This window comes from Impatiens glandulifera, chromosome 1 (genome assembly GCF_907164915.1).
Source record: "Impatiens glandulifera chromosome 1, dImpGla2.1, whole genome shotgun sequence".
Taxonomy (NCBI): Eukaryota; Viridiplantae; Streptophyta; class Magnoliopsida; order Ericales; family Balsaminaceae; genus Impatiens; species Impatiens glandulifera.
In genome coordinates, this window is record NC_061862.1 from 34,817,819 (window position 1) to 34,834,016 (window position 16,198).

Here is a 16,198-nt window from a genome sequence, read left to right on the forward strand (position 1 = left end):
CATGACCCAATCATGTAATTGTGGGGTCCAAATTTCAAACACCCCACATGATAATCTCTCTCCCTCCCACCCCCAATGTTTGTTTTCTTTTATAATTAATTTAAAAGATTTCCCTTTCTTCAAACCTAGGATTTATTTTATTCTTCATTAATTAGGATTTAGGAATTGCTAATCAATAGCTAGCTAGGATCCATATACCCTAAATTAACTTCTTCCTATTTTTCCTCATAAAGGACAAAACTAATTTTATTATGCTTCGACACTAAAAAGCATCAATAAACATTATAAAATGAAAATGAAAATGAAAAAGGTTTGAAACAATAATGCTCCCCACCTCAACAAGTAACAATAGAGTTGTCATACATCAACACCACCGGCTAGCTTACAATCAATGTACAATTCCAAACCTTGATTTGCAAAGAGGAGTTGGCTAGTTCCTCAACCGAAAACAAAAGCTTAGGCCCTTTTTGGAAGTTTGTCAATGCATTAAATGGACATTAAAATCTAGTGATGCTTTGTTTTACTGTTTAAGTTAATTAAATATGCAACCATTTTGGTTGTGAAGTGGAGCCGACAATTTTCAAATATTGTTGAGGTTCATAATTAATATTAGTGGTATGGATGATTAAAAAATACATCGATTAATTTTTACTAAACAGTCCACCAAAAGATACTAGTAACAATGACTCGATCAATAATTCATGTCCGAAAAAGAGATTTCAAATATCTGTCACCCAATGATAATGCAGAAGAAAGCGAGACTAGATTCAACATTTATATTACATATTTGACTAACAATAATATATCTATCTTTAATGAATTTATCGTCCATCAAAATTGCACCATAAATAACACCCAACAAAAATAGAAGAAATAATTGAAGGAATTTTAGTTTCTAACTGTTTTAAAAAAAAATTGTATGTAGATAACTCAACAAATATGTTATAAAAATGTCATATGGGAAAGCAAATGATGTCTTTATCACGACATAACATTATGCCTAGAAGAAGTCACATCTTTATGTACCATCATGATCAATAAAATAGCATCAATAAATTATATTAACGAACAAGTTGAAATTATTAAAATAAAGATTGAGAGAAAAAACAAAAAAATCCATAAATTTGTGTGTGGTAAAGTATACAATGTTAGGATTTGGATCCCCTAAATCTGATTTGCTTGAAACATTTGTCACAGTTTTCGTCAACATATCAGCTGGATTCTTACTTCCGGGAATCTTAACAAGAGCTAACACTCTATCTTCTAAAGCTGATCGGATGAAATGATAACGAACCTGTATATGTTTCATTCTAACATGATAAACATGATTCTTTGCCAAATTTATGACACTCTGACTGTTGCATCGCAACACACTTCCCTCGTAGTCTTGACCCAATTCTCGTAAAAAGGTTGCAACCACATCATCTCTTTAGAAGCCTCTTTCACAGTAACATACTCTGCCTCACAACTAGAAAGAGAAACAATCTTCTGTAATTTTGAAACTCAGTTGATTGTAGTACCTCTCAGAGTATATACCCTATTGTGCTATTCCTACTATCAACATCATCACCATTGTTAGCATAAACATATCCTTCCAAACCCATATTAGACTTTTGAAACACAAAGCGAGAGACCAATACTTCCTCCTAAGTATTGTAGTATCCACTTTACTATTTCTCAATGTTGTCTACGCGGGTTGCTCATGAATCTGATAACAACTCCCACTACATGTGCTATGTTTGGTCGTGTGCAAACCCATCATATACATAATAAAACTAATGGCAGAGGCATACAGAATGGTGTTCATGTAATTTTTCTCCTCCTCTGTTGAAGACGATTGATCTTTAGATAGTTTGAAGGACTAGCTAATGGGGTAGTAAATCATTTTACATCGTACAAGTTGAATCTGATAAGAACATTCTTCACATATTATTCTTGAAAAAACTTGAGAATTTCTTTATCCTTAAAAATTCTCATCCCAAAGATTTATTTTGCAGCACCCAAATCCTTCAATGCAAACTTTTAAGACAACTCTTTCTTTAGCTTATTAATCTTATACAAGCCTGCTCATCAATCAACATGTCATCAACATAGAGGAGTAAAATAATGTATGATTTATCAAATCTCTTGATATAACAACAATGATCAACTTTACACCTCAAAAAATTGTTATTTTTCATGAAGCTATCGAACTTCTTGTACTATTGCCTTGGATCCTATTTCAAACCATACAGACTATTCTAAATCTTACACACAAACTCATCTTTTCCTTTAATTTTAAATCCTTGTGGTTGTCGCATGGTTGTCACATGTAAATATCTTCATCCAAATCACCATGAAGAAAAACAGTTTTGATATTCATTTGTTGAAGAGAAATGTCTTTTTTCACAATAAAACTCAAAATAGTTCTAATTGTCATCAATTTGACCACTACAAAGAAGATCTCATTGTAGTCAATATCTTCATTCTGTTGAAATCCCTTCACAACCAACCTTATTTTTTGTACCTCATGGTTTTGTCGTGTTCTTCTTTAATCCTGGAGATCCATTTGTTGTGAAGTTATTTATTTCCCTTTGGTAGCTCAATGAGCTCCCAAGTCTGATTTGATGTCAAATAGTCCATCTCATCTTTCATTGTAGACTCACACTTAACTGATTCATCAAATTGTATTGCTTCATCATAGCATTAATGTTCGCCTTTATCTATCAACGAGATATAGTTTAGAGATGAGGACCACCTCTCGACTAGTTTTTGATTTCTTGACGATCTTCTCAACTATATAATCAGTGTTTTCTAATTTTCCTATGGGGCCACATTCTCAACGATTTCATTTTCAACAACACACTAGTTTTCTTCGACAGTCGGTATATATTAAGTTGAAAATTCTCTTAAATCGACTATTTTAGTCTATTCCAACTTGGAATCACCATCTGATATCTTCCCAACACAATCTTTATAAAGAACTTGTTCATTGAAAATAACATTTCTGTTACGAATGATCTTCCAATATTGATTATCCTAGAAATGATAACCAAACTTTGTATCACCATAACCAATAAAAACATTTATTAGACTTTGGATCAAGTTTGCTCCTATCACATTCATTAATATCAACATATGATAAACAACCAAACACTTTCAAATAAGAAATGTTTAACTACTTCTTCAGGAATTATAAATTTAAAAGGAATAGAGGGTCTTCTGTTTATCAAGTAGGCAGTAGTGTTGATAGTTTCTGCTTAGAAGGTTTTAGGTAGCCCTACATGCAATCTCATACTTTTAACACGCTCATTCAATCTTCGATTCATCCATTTAGCCACTCCATTCTCTTGAATCGTCCGTGATAGGATCGACTTTATCGTTAGAGACGGGGGTCTAGCTAAGGATGAAGGCTTATGAAAAACGGTTTGAAAGAAATCTTGTTAGGGATTTAATTCGCTTTCTATTCTACGCAAACTTGTGTAAACACTTGAAACGGATTCAAGGCGGAATTGTTTACTTGGATTTGAAGCACAAGTCGAAATATGAAAAGATGACAGAAAATGAAGAACACAACAGTTTGTTTATGGATGTTCGGAGAAACTCTCCTACGTCACCCCTTCTTCCAACCACAGGAAGGATTCACTATATGATTAGAATCAAATACAGTTTACACACACACTTAGCTCACTATTGAATAGAACACTTTCTGTTCAATTACAAGAAGATGAAGAATATAACTCAGCTAATGGTGTTTTGATTCTAGCTCTCTCTCTCGATTCACACACAGCACAATCAGAAAGAAGCTTCAAGAATGAGTTCAATAAGCAAGATGATTGAGTAGACTCTCTCTCTGCAAAATCAGTATGCTTGTTCGTAAGGTTTTTCGTGTTAGGCAAGGTAAGAATCGGTACTTCGTCCGTTGCTCTAAGGATTGGTTAAATACTGATCAGAAGCTAACGGTCGAATCTTAAAGAATGATACGTGACGCTCTTCTATTGGAAAGCCTCCATTGTACACAGCAGGTTCTGAGCACAAGGATCGTGGCCGTACCGAACTAGTAGTGCGCCAAATATTCCATCAGGGATGTACCTGCAAAACGGGTAATGTGAGGAAAATTCTCTTACGTTTCATTCCTTGATTGGATGCATATAGTTGTTGTACTAATCTTCACATGAAAGTGGAGCAGTAGTAGGGTACAGCTATAGCACGTGGGTAGGAGAAATGCTAGATTCAAGCGTACTACTTGAATCAGAGCATTAGACGTATTTCAGTTAGACGGATCAGTCTAATGAAATAAGTTAACTCCTTCTGATGAAAAGCGTCTATTAGACCGCCTGGTCTAATGTACTTAGACTAACGTCTAATTATAATAACCATTAGACGGGTACGTCTAACTCCACTGAGTTACACTACCACGTCTAATTCCGGTTCTACTTCAGACTTATCTGAAGGAGTTAGACCCACGTCTAACTTTCACTAATTAGACCATCCGTCTAATTATAATAACCATTAGACGGGTACGTCTAACTCCATTGAGTTAGACTACCACGTCTAATTCCGGTTCTACCTCAGACTTATCTGAAGGAGTTAGACCCATGTCTAACTTTCAATAATTAGACAATCCGTCTAATTATAATAACCATTAGATGGGTACGTCTAACTCCACTGAGTTAGACTACCACGTCTAACTCCGATGAGTTAGACTGTACGTCTAATTCCATTAGACTCACGTCTAATTCCGTGTATTCATTATACTACCCGTCTAATTCTTTACACGTCTATAGACTTACACGTCTAACTCCGATGAGTTAGACTGTACGTCTAATTCCATTAGACTCACGTCTAATTCCGTGTATTCATTAGACTACCCGTCTAATTCTTTACACGTCTATTAGACTTACACATATAACTCCGATGACGTGTAAACTTGTGTAAACACTTGAAACGGATTCAAGGCGGAATTGTTTACTTGGGTTTGAAGCACAAGTCGAAATATGAAAAGATGACAGAAAATGAAGAACACAACAGTTTGTTTATGGATGTTCGGAGAAACTCTTCTACGTCACCCCTTCTTCCAACAACCGGAAGGATTCACTATATGATGAGAATCAAATACAGTTTACACACACACTTAGCTCACTATTGAATAGAACACTTTCTGTTCAATTACAAGAAGCTGAAGAATATCACTCAGCTAATGGTGTTTTGATTCTAGCTCTCTCTCTCGATTCACACACAGTACAATCAGAAAGAAGCTTCAAGAATGAGTTCAATAAGCAAGATGATTGAGTAGACTCTCTCTCTGCAAAATCAGTATGCTTGTTCGTAAGGTTTTTCGTGTTAGGCAAGGTAAGAATCGGTACTTCGTCCGTTGCTCTAAGGATTGGTTAAATACTGATCAGAAGCTAACGGTCGAATCTTCAAGAATGATACGTGGCGCTCTTCTATTGGAAAGCCTCCATTGTACACAGCAGGTTCTGAGCACAAGGATCGTGGCCGTACCGAACTAGTAGTGCGCCGAATATTCCATCAGGGATGTACCTGCAAAACGGGTAATGTGAGGAAAATTCTCTTACGTGTCATTCCTTGATTGGATGTATATAGTTGTTGTACTAATCTTCATAGGAAAGTGGAGCAGTAGTAGGGTACAGCTATAGCACGTGGGTAGGAGAAATGCTAGATTCAAGCGTACTACTTGAATCAGAGCATTAGACGTATTTCAGTTAGACGGATCAGTCTAATGAAATAAGTCAACTCCTTCTGATGAAAAGCGTCTATTAGACTGCCTGGTCTAATGTACTTAGACTAGCGTCTAATTATAATAACCATTAGACGGGTACGTCTAACACCACTGAGTTAGACTACCACGTCTAATTCCGTTTCTACTTCAGACTTATCTGAAGGAGTTAGACCCACGTCTAACTTTCACTAATTAGACCATCCGTCTAATTATAATAACCATTAGACGGGTACGTCTAACTCCACTGAGTTAGACTACCACGTCTAATTCCGGTTCTACCTCAGATTTATCTGAAGGAGTTAGACCCACATCTAACTTTCAATAATTAGACAATCTGTTTAATTATAATAACCATTAGACGGGTACGTTTAACTCCACTAAGTTAGACTACCACGTCTAATTCCGCGTATTCATTAGACCATCCATCTAATTCTTTATGTCTATTATACTTACACGTCTAACTCCGATGAGTTAGACTGTACGTCGAATTCCATTAGACTCACGTCTAATTCCGTGTATTCATTAGACTACCCGTCTAATTCTTTACACGTCTATTAGACTTACACGTCTAACTCCGATGAGTTAGACTGTACGTCTAATTCCATTAGACTCACGTCTAATTCCGTGTATTCATTAGACTACCCGTCTAATTCTTTACACGTCTATTAGACTTACACGTCTAACTCCGATGAGTTAGACTGTACGTCTAATTCCATTAGACTCACGTCTAATTCCGTGTATTCATTAGACTACCCGTCTAATTCTTTACATGTCTATTAGACTTACACGTCTAACTCCGTTGAATTAGACTGAGCGTCTAATTTCATTAGACTTGCGTCTAACTTAATGCGAATGGAGATCAAAATCGGTCTAATGATCCTCATTAGATCCAAGTCCAAAGACAAGTTTGTCTTAATACACTTGTATCAAAACTTATAACTTATTTCATCATCAAAATATCAGGGGATAAATTATTTTAACACTTAGTCAAAATAATTTGACCCAACAATTTCCCCCTTTTTGATGAAGAAATTGCAAACCTGCATACAAATAACACAACATGCATTCATCCAATAAATAAACAAACGGACAACATGCAAGTAAACATTCAAAAACATCTACGTTAATCACATATAAGTGTTTTTAGAAGAAACACTCAAACATTGTTCATTTTAACCATGATAATTTTACCAAAAGCATTATAGAGACATTCAAAAATAACTACAAAAGACATTTAAACAATAGTTTTCTTCTTCTCCCTGGTCATAACTTCTGGACGGGATACACTTCAGCCTAAGATGCCTCTAAGACAGCAGTTACGAGAGAGTTGGAGTCTTCACTTTTACGTTTCTTAGATTTGAGTGTTTCCACCCTTTGAATATAATCTACCACTTTCTGGTAGTTCAGATCTTAGAAGGGAGGGGGAAACTCTTACCAGATTCGTTCAGACGATGACAGAGAAAGGAACTGAGAGGACCGTCAAAGCCAAAGATCTTCTTTCTGGCTACAACCATTCTGACAAGATTCCCGAAGAGGAAGCTTTTCCAGTTCACATGAACACCCCTAGTGATAGCCACCATTATCTGAAAAACCTTCGTACAATACTTGTAGGAGGTTTCTTTAGACAGAAGGGATTTAGAAATGATATCACTTAGAAGAGCATATTCAACCTTCAGAAGGTTCTTCTTTCCATGAATATCTACTTCAGGGGAATCGGAAAAGACTTTGATCGAAATCATGAGTTTAGGGTGAGTAGTAGAAAAGTCATCAATACCTTCAGTTGGGAGATGGAAAAACTCACCAAAGGATTCTTTTGTGAGCCATACCATCTGGCCCATTACAGCATCGACAATGACACTATCTTGATAGAAGCTAGCGCTTTGGAAGAAATCATTTACAAGTTGTTCATGATAGGTTTCATGAGGGGTGAGGAATCTTCTCAGCCCTATAGCTTTCAGAGAGTCGAACATCCTTTGCATGCCCGAAGATTCAAGAGTGGAAACAGATTGAACTTCCACCTGAATCGATTTTGGTCGGAAGGGCAGCATGCTGAGTTGAAGAACAAAGGATTGAGAGATTCAAAAGGTTCGATTTCTAAAGAGAGAAAGAGATTTCAGGGAACTTCTAACCTTTTAGAGAGAATGAACCTATTAATACCGGGGTTTTAATTATGAAGAAGAATGCTAATGATTACTTCTACCATCAAGAATTTCAAAAGATAGTTCCCAATACACAACATTTAATGTTAGCATGAAATAATCTGTCTAATACTAAATGTACAAGAAAAAGATGTCAGAAATATTTGTCATTTCTTGCATATTGAGAGACACGTGTCTTTAATTCTTTTGAGAAATGACTGATTTATTTTTCGGCGGGAAAAATAACTCAAACAGACGTCATTAAAAGGACAGCTGTCCTAATTTCCAGAAGATGAAGAGTCTAATTACACCAGTAGTTAGACGTTTTTATTCTTCTTTTCACATTTTCAATTTCTTTTGAAAATCAGTCTATTAGACGTGTGCGTCTAATTATGCTATAACAGCACGTGATACACGCGTGTCTGATTAGAAGTGAGCAGCCTCTTGCTCATGACGTAAAAACGTCTAACGTCTATTAGACGTGTCCGTTTAATAGATGCATCCGTCTAATCAAGCAGGTTAAAATAACCAAGACAATGATTTTATATAGAAATAAAACTGCTCAAGGGAAATGTTCGTCTAAGTAGCTGTGTTTCTCAGACTCTGAATCCTTAGGACGAATTAGAACCTCCGTCTTTCATATTTGTTCAGTTTCGATTTGAACAATACGTTCCCCCTCAATTTATGCACATAATTACGTCAATCAAGATCAACAAGACCTATCATGTTTTTGAAATGAGAAAACTTAGCTTCCGGAAGAGGTTTTGTGAAAATGTCTGCAGTTTGTTGATCTGTAGGAACATGTTCAAGACGGATTTGCTTCTGATTGACGTGTTCTCGAATGAAATGATGCCTGGTTTCAATATGCTTTGTCCGAGAATGCAGAACAGAATTATAGGATATTACGATAGCACTAGTGTTGTCGCAGAAAATTGGAGATTCATCAGCCTCAATTTCATAGTCTCTGAGCTGTTGCTGAATCCACAGAACTTGAGAGCAGCAACTACCAACTGCAAGATACTCTGCTTCAGTTGTAGAGGTTGCCACAGAAGTCTGCTTCTTTCTGAACCATGTGATCAGACGATCTCCAAGGAACTGGCAAGTTCCACTTGTGCATTTTATATCAATTTTGCATCATGCATAATCTGCATCTGAGAAGCTAATTAAATTGAAATTGGAATCCTTCAGATACCACAATCCCACATTTTGAGTTCCCTTTAAATATTTAAGAATACGTTTACCAGCAGTGAAATGAGAAAGTTTAGGATCACCCTGAAATCTGCCACAAACACCAACAACAAATTGGATGTCTGGCCTGCTGGCAGTTACATATAGAAGGGAACCGATGAGTACTCTATATGCTGTAACATCTACGCTTTGGCCACCTTCATTTTTGTCCAATTTGACTGAGGAGCTCATAGGAGTAGCTGCTGCAGAACAGTTCTCCAAACCAAATTTCTTTAGCAATTCTTTGGTGTATTTGGCTTGGTTAATGAGGGTCCCATTTTCCAACTGACGGATTTGAAGACCAAGGAAGAATGTAAGTTCTCCCATTATGCTCATTTAAAACATATCCTGCATCAGCTTGGCAAATTTCTCACATAGTTTGGGGTTAGTTGACCCAAAGATAATGTCATCAACATATATCTGAACAAGTAGTATATGGGAGTCTTTAGCAAATCTGAACAGGGTTTTATCCACTGTTCCAACAACAAAATCATGATCAAATAAAAAATTGGTTAGAGTGTCATACCAAACTCTAGGAGCTTGTTTTAGACCATACAATGCTTTGTTAAGTCTATAAACATGATCAGGTAAAACATGATCTACGAAACCAGGGGGCTGCTCAACATATACTTCTTCATTTAATTTTCCATTTAAAAATGCACTTTTTACATCCATTTGAAAAACTTTAAAATTCTTAAATGATGCATATGCTAGGAAGATTCTGATTGCCTCTAGTCTTGCAACCGGTGCAAAAGACTAATCAAAATCAATACCTTCCTCTTGTCTGTATCCTTGAGCAACTAAACGAGCTTTATTTATGATGACTAGGCCATCTTCACTAAGCTTGTTTCTAAAGACTCATCTTGTTCCTATAACTGACTTGTCAGTTGGTCTAGGAGTGTGATACCACACTTTATTTCTATCAAATTGGTTTAACTTCTCTTGCATAGCATTGATCCAGTCTGGATCAACTATAGCTTCATCAATTTTCTTTGGTTCAATTTGAGAAATAAATGCAGAATTGGCCATTTCATCCATCAATTGACATCTTGTCCTTCGAGGAGAAAAAGGGTTACCAATTATCAGTTCTGGTGGATGATTTCTGTTCCATCTGAAGTTGGAACCAAGAGGATTGGTCATCTGAACCGGTGACACCGCGACATCCAAACTTTCAACATCTTGTTGAACAGGAGTTTGTACGTCTGGTTGAGCTTCAACCGGATCAGCCATAGGATCAGATAGAGCCATTCGATTGTCCATAGTTTCTTCTTCTTCACTCACAGACTCAAGACTAGCGGCTTGCAGTCTGTCAGCAAGATCAATGGGTTCTTTGGATTTGCTCTCAACAGGCTCATCAAAGATTACATGAAGGGATTCTTCAACAGTCTGAGTTCTTTTGTTGTATACTCTGTAAGCCTTGCTTATTGATGAGTATCCCAACATAAATCCCTCATCTGCCTTAGCATCAAAAGCAGTTAAATAAACATTTCCATTGTTATGGATAAAACATTTACATCCAAATATTTTAAAATAAGAAACTGTGGGAATTCTCCCATAATATAGTTCATAAGAAGTTTTATCAAAACGTTTGTTAATAATTGAACGGTTTTGAGTATAGCAGGCAGTACTAATGGCTTCATCCCAGAATCTTTGAGGAACATCTGATTCAGCAAGCATAGATCTCGCTGCTTCTTTCACAGTTCTCACTCTTCTCTCAGCAATTCCGTTTTGCTGTGGAGTTCTGGCACTAGACAACTTGTGCCTAATTCCATTCTCCTCAAGATAAGATGATAGAATTCTGTTAGTGAATTCAGTTCCTTGATCACTTCTATTACATGAGATATTCAGAGATTTCTGATTATGAATGCCTCTAAATATTCTGATCAAATTTTCAGCAGTTTTATCTTTTGATGGCAAAAATGCAACCCATGTAAAACGTGAAAAATCATCAATAACAATTAAGACAAATCTCATTCCTCCTACACTTTTTACAGGAATTGGACCAAAGAGATTCATATGTAAAAGTTCTAGGATACGGCTGGATTGTGATTTTCCTTTGCTTTTGAACGATAATCTGCCCTATTTGCCTAACTGGCAAGCAGTGCAAATCTTGTCCTTTGAAAATTGAATATTAGGTAAACCAATAACTAAGTTGTTTGAACAAATGTTGTTGATGGTTTTAAAATTCAAGTGGTTCAAACGTTTATGCCATAACCATTTCTGGTCATTTTTGACAATCATGCACATAGGATCAGCTGTTTCTTTTTTCCAATTCATTTTATATGAGTTTCCTACTCTACTTCCTGTTAATAAGATGTTTCCCTCTTGATCTTTAACTAAACATGCATGAGTTTGAAAATCTACTGACAGACCATTATCACAGAGTTGACTGATACTGATTAAGTTATAACACAAGTTGTCAACTAGCAGCACATCATTAATGGTTAGGTTACCATGGATAATCTTACCCTTACTCATGGTCTTACCCTTCTTGTTGTCACCAAATGTGATTTTAGGTCCAGAGCAGTCTGATATATCAAGGAGAAGCCATCTGTTTCCAGTCATATGCCTAGAACATCCGCTATCAAGATACCATACAGATTCCTCCAGTCCTTCATTTATTTGTACCTACATAAATAAATATTTACAATATTTTGGTACCCACATTCAATTGGGTCCTCGATCAATCAGTCCCTTAGGAATCCATATTTGAGTTATTCTGATGGATTTCCCATTCTGTGTTGTTATTAATGCATATGATTTTGACTTAGCAGATGACTTCCTGCTAGCCACTGATCCTTTAGTTTTTGAAGAAGATTTTCTTTTAAAACTCCTTGACTTAGAGTCAGGTTTTAATTTACCATACTTATTGGCTTTTTCAAGCTTATTCTTAAGCCAGCTAACAGTTGGTGGAACATAAACTATTTCATTTTTAAAAGCCATTTCTTCATGAATATGATCAGATTCCATGTCAGTCATACTTCCTTTGACAAAACTTATTGGCTTAAGTTTGTCATTTGACTTTGACTTTTTGCAGGACAGGTTAGGATCATTGCTATCAAATCCCAATCCGGATTTAGATCTAACAGGTTTCAATATGCTGATCTGATATTTGACAGCATCACCAGACCTTGTCCATGCACTGACTATGTAGTTCAGTCTTTTGTTTTCAAATGAAAGAGTTTGAATCTGTTCTTTGAGCATCTCATTCTCTAATGAGATCTCTGTTAAATTTTCATCAAAAGAATTTGATTCGGGTTCTTGTTTTGAAAAGAGAACAGTTGATTCATATTTGACTTTCATTTCATAAAAAGAGTCAGCTAACTTTTTGTACTCAATAGCCATGTCATTGAGTGCATTAGTTAGCTCCTCGTTTGTAAATTCCGGTTCAGAGATATCATTTACCTTAGGTTGGTCATCAGCCATCAGGCATTTTACAGCTTAATTTTCTTTTTCAGTAGGAGATTCCTCAGTATCACTGTCAGCCCATCTGGATTTGTTCTGACTACACATGAAAGCGTTCTGGTTGTTCTTTGCTTGAGGGCTCACTCCATGGATCTGGCTGAGCTTATCCCATATTTCTTTTACAGTGGAGCAGGACTTAATCTCACAAAACATCTTAGTGTTGAGAGACTGGAACAGGATGTTCTTAGCAACATTATCCAGGTTGTTTGTCACCTTATCTTCAGTGGTCCACTCACTTCTTGGCTTTGAGATTTTTATGGGACCATCGGTGATGACACTCCACATATCATAGTCAATGGCAGCCAAGTGAGCTTGCATCTTTATCATCCACAAATCATAGTTGCCCTTTGACAGAAGAGAAATTTCATTAATGCAAGACATGCTTGGAAACTTGATGCTTGAGAATAGAAACAAGGTTGTGATACCAATTGATAGGATCGACTTTATCGTTAAAGACGGGGGTCTAGCTAAGGATGAAGGCTTATGAAAAACGGTTTAAAATAAATCCTGGTAGGGATTTAATTCGCTTTCTATTCTACGCAAACTTGTGTAAACACATACCGTTCTCGTCGAATCATCTATAAACGTCACGTAGTAGTATGATCCGCCAATAGAAGAAACATGTGCAGGTCCCCACACATTAGTGTGTACCAACTCTAGCCTTCCTTTCTTGAACTCCTTCCCAATCTTTAAGAAACTCACATGTTTCTGTTTTTCAATATTGCAGTTTTCACATAACTGATGTTCAACAGACTTCACTTCTTTAATCTGTCAATTCTTCAAAAAAAATTTTATCATTTTTTTGCTCATATGGCCCAACCTGCAATGTCAGCTCACTGTTTCCTTGAGTCATCAACTATAACAACAATTGTTTCTCTACAAGTTGATGTCCTGTATAACGTTCCAGTTGTTGCTCCTTTAGCACCTTCCATGCACCATTTCCATAATTGAAATTGTGACATTCTAGATCAAGTTGTGTAATAGAAATCAGATTGCACATTAAACCTGAAATGTGTCTCACCTTATTAATTTTCCAAACAGAATAATTTTCTATCTTCAAATTGATATCCCCCATGCCAACAATATCCAGTGACTCACCATTTACGAGATAAAATTTCCCACAGTTTCTAGCCACATAATTCTCCATTAATTCTTAGTGCGCAGTGGTGTGAAAAGACACTCAAGAAATCCAAAACCCATGAATCTATTGGTCTATCAACACACAAAAGTAACAAATCAATGACAATTTATGTAACTACGTTGGCTGCATCATTTTTATAATCAATGTTTCTCTTTTGTGTGCTTTACAGTTCCTCTTCAAATGACCCTACTTACCACAATTCAAGTAATCAAATTTCCTCCCAAACTTGGAATGATTCCTTCTATTCCTCGATATGAATCTTCTTTTACCTTAGTTGAAATTTCTATCATACCTTTGCCCCTATTTTCAACATTCAGAGCAAAATTTTTGAACGTTTCACCAGAATCAATTTTATGAACCTTTTTAGGAAGAATTCGATATCTAACTTCAATAAATATCAATTTAGAATTTCCAATAGAGTTACTAATTGTTGCCCTCATTGATAGAGATGCTAATAAAACCAGGACACTAACTTCATCCCCAAAATTAATCTCAACAGATAACAGTTGATTCACAATTGTATTAAATTCGTTCAAATGAGTAGTGATAGAAGTACCATCAACCATTCTTAAATTAAAGAGTATTTTCATTAAATATACTTTGTTGTTAGGAAATAGTTTCTCATACATATTAGAAAGAGCTTTCATTAAACCCATGGTGGTATTCTCCTTTACTATATTGTTCGCAATAGTCTTGGATAACGTCAATCAGACAACTCCCAAATTTTGTATATTAAGAAGTTTCCATTCAGCTTCATCCATCTTCTCTAGTTTCTCACTCAAAAAAACATAAGCTTATTTCCATAGAGATAATCCTCAATATGCATTCTTCAGAAGGTATAATCTGTTCCATCAAATCTTCAAATCCCGTGTCCTATAATGTTCTCGCTTGCCATCATTTTTAATGCTCTGATCTATCCTAAAAGCTTTAATACCAGTTGTTAGGATTTAGATCCCCCAAATCTGACCTACTTGAAACGATATGTAAAAACACAAGAAGACATAGATTTATAGTGGTTCACTCAAATGAGCTACGTCTACTTCAGCCACCACTAGATTTCATTGTGAAGAAGAAATACAAAGTTTTTGTCTCACATTTTATCTCTCTAGAATTCTATCTTGTCAATGTGAACCCTTAATAATAAATTATTTATAGGGTAAACATTAAGGTAATAAAACCTAAATAACTCTTGGTCAGACCCAAGCCTAAACCCAATAAACTCTAATTAATAATTGTTGAGTTTATTATAAGTGTATGCTTCATAACTCAATATACAAAATATATAGAGACTTCAACTAAGAAATAAAGGGTTGGTGGACTGGTGTATAGTAATGCGAATGTTTTATATATTAATTAAAAACCATCTTAACTATGATAAGATTAAAAAAATGCATCTTGATCATGAGCATATGTCGGTTATGCATAGACATCCCTAACTTCAGTGATGATAGTTGGGTATCCAAGTGATATTACATTCTTCTTACATCAGAAACATATGAGAATAACTGTGGATATATTGAGAATTATAAAGGGATGAAGATCAAAATATGACTCTCCATTCTCATCATATGGTACACAATTTGTCTTGAGCATAACATATTAGTGAATTTGATAACAAGAACTGACAAACATAGTTAATCATGACCTTCGTCTTCAAGACTCTTGTAGAGGTGAGGTTCAAGGTGTTGATATAGCAATCGACATGATTGGATCATGTATTGTGGTGAAAAATATCACCCTAAGAATAAAAACAGAATAATAGCAACTGTAGTGGAATATAAAATAATAGCGTAAAAGTAAAATAACGAAATAACGACACAAGAATCTTACCCAGGTTATAATCAACAATGTCCCATGTCCTGCTTTCGTAGAATTGATTCATTAAAGTTATAATAGGGATTACAAACTCTAACTGTTTTATTTGTTCTTGGTTTTTGTCTCACACGCTCTTCTCGTTTAACATGTATATATATAAGCTTTTAGAATTTATAATTAGGATAAAGATCATGTGATATCTTTGATATCTCCACCATGATATGATCTCGTGACGATTTAGTTGATATTTTCATAATAATACTATTTGATTGACATCTTCACTATTATGTGATTTCATTCCTTTTTGAATCAAACAAATAATCACACATATCTTAGGGTGAAAATTATCACCCTAAGAATGAAAACTATCATTCTTATGATGAAAACTATCACCCTAATAATGAAAACAGAATAATAACAACCGTAGTGGAATACAGAACAATAGCGTAAAAGTAAGAAATAACGAAATAACGACACAAGAATCTTACCCAAGTTCGAACCAACAATGTATTACGTCCTGATTTCGTATAATCGATTCAATAAAGTTATAATAGGGATTAAAAACTCTATCTCTCTATTACAAACTATGAACTCATCAAAACACAAATACCATTGTCTTAGGGATTGTTTAAAACCATAAATTGATTGTTTAAGGAGACATACCTTGCCTTCATTACAAGGTTTGATGAA